Consider the following 2,557-nt stretch of genomic DNA (forward strand, 5'->3'; position numbering starts at 1 on the left):
GCGCGCGCGTACGCACGGCACTGATCCAAATTCCACCTATCATGTGAATAATAAAATCAAGTACTAAAACACATGAATCTATCAGGTCGTCTTTACTACAACTACACAATGTATACCCGTTCTTCCGACAAAACGTCTGATCTATTGACACCGCTGTTCCCTCACACAAGTGTGTGTGTGTGTCTACAGGTGACGTATTGCGCTAGAAGAGGGGTGTAGTCATTGCTTCTATACTGAGGCAGCCCCGGATTTTGTCTGACCCTGTAATCTGGTTGGATAATAATAATAATATATTGAGTGGTGGGCAATTCTACCAGGGCTATCAGCTTTGTCTGTGCGTGTGTACTCGTAGATAAAAAGATCGAATTTTGCCCCGGCGAACGGTAACCTGTTTGTTGCAACGGATTATCGATTCTGTCCCAGCGATCTGCGTGTACCTCCTAAGGAGAGTGACCTCTTGACCCGTTCATGAGTGAAGCCTTATTGAAGCTCGTGGAACCGCTGTGCTTTGTGTGGGTTTGTGCACGGGCTACTCCAGTACAATGTATATAGTGCTGTGTAATTTGGAAGGAACGAAGCTTCGTCGACGCTTCGAAACGTGAAGTTACTATTCGTCGTATTCGAATACCGTGTGCAAATCGACTGCTTCTCGATCACGACCATACACCTTTTGGAAAAGTGACGTGTGGGTGAGCTTCTCGATCACGACCATACACCTTTTGGAAAAGTGACGTGTGGGTGAGCTTCTCGATCACGACCATACACCTTTTGGAAAAGTGACGTGTGAGTGAGCTTCTCGATCACGACTATACACCTTTTGGAAAAGTGACGTTTAATAACCCTTACTGGACCCGCTTATCTAGTACAAATTAGGCTACATGTTTACTTCAGTGGTGTTTGATCTACAGGTGATATGCCCTAATTTTACAACGGGTTGAGAAAAAAGACACGAACATTAGCTATTGTCCGTCAAAATCACACGAAATTCGCGCTCCGAATAGCTGGGAAAAGCAGAAAAACCGTGGATGTTGAAAATAATTAAGTCGAATGGGCACATATTTAGTATACAGAGGGTTTGCGGGTACAGCGGGTAGAGGGGGTGTCTGTTTGTTGTACCTACAGTCCTGGGGGCTGTCTGTTTGTTGAATGGTCCTTGTGTCTGTTTGTTTGTTGTATGGTCCTTGTGTCTGTTTGTTGTATGGTCCTTGTGTCTGTTTGTTGTATGGTCCTTGTGTTTGTTTGTTTGTTGTAGGGTCGTTGGGGCTGTCTCATTAAGGGCCGTCATTACAGCTCTACTGATTGGTCCATACTGGTCAATGGCCGTCATTACAGCACTACTGATTGGTCCATACTGGTCAATGGCCGTCATTACAGCTCTACTGATTGGTCTGTCTTGGACAGTGTGGACCGTACATTGAACACATCGTTGGCTAAGTCCTTATCGCTCCCCCTGTTGTGGTTTCCTCTGTCTTTCCCATCAAAGATCTGTCGTCCTTATCTCTTCTCCTTTTCTTAGCATGTCACTCACTAGTAACACCTCGAATGTTCGGAAATATATGCTTTTCTTAGCATGTCACTCACTAGTAACACCTCGAATGTTCGGCACTTCTGTGACCTCTTTCTGTAGCAAGTGCTGGAACACTCTCACGAAAACTGAACTGACCACCACACACGAGCAAAGCCTGGTCGAAGGAGCCGCCAGTCGATCGTGGATGACTGGGTTTGGAGTTCTGGCATCGATTGCGTTGCCACAACAGAAAACAGGGGAGGTTCACGACAGATTGGCAAACGAGCCTTGATTCGTGGAATCTCAACGGGCGTCTGTTGTGTAGCGGTTAGGTGTTTGGCTGTCACACACACAGGGTCTGGGTTCGATTCTCGTGTTGGGAGAGAATGTTGATCGAGTGTGAGATAAGATGCGTTTAGATGAACTGTGCTGATCATTGAGAGATGAGATAAATAAAGACAAACTGTACTGATCATTGAGGGAGTTATGGATGGATATACTCGGTCTGTCTGCTGGGATACAGTATCCCTCTCAGCCCGGGTCTGTCTGTTGGGATGTTGTATCCCTCTCAGCCCGGGTCTGTCTGCTGGGATGTTATATCCCTCTCAGCCCGGGTATGTCTGCTGGAATGTTGTATCCCTCTCAGCCTGGGTCTGTCTGCTGGGATGTTGTATCCCTCTCGGCCCGGGTCTGTCTGCTGGGATACTGTATCCCTCTCAGCTCTGGTTGGCTCTGACAGGCAGGGTCTGAGCCCGCCCCCTAAATGATCTAATTTTGTCGATGGGGGCTTAAAGAGACACCTACATTATATTTTACACCCCCCCCCCCCCACACACACACACACACACAAAAACACACACACACACACACACACACACTCTCTCTCTCACACACACACACACACACACCCAGGAGTGGCTCCATCCAACTTTCTGTGTGAGTCAGCAGGCATTGGTAGTGGTAGAAAGAATCCGTATGTATAAACATGTATATATATATTATTATGTAGTCATGACCTACTCCAACAGTATGCTCTGGTAGCTAGTAGTA

This window comes from Aplysia californica, unplaced genomic scaffold (assembly GCF_000002075.1).
Source record: "Aplysia californica isolate F4 #8 unplaced genomic scaffold, AplCal3.0 scaffold00728, whole genome shotgun sequence".
Taxonomy (NCBI): domain Eukaryota; kingdom Metazoa; phylum Mollusca; class Gastropoda; order Aplysiida; family Aplysiidae; genus Aplysia; species Aplysia californica.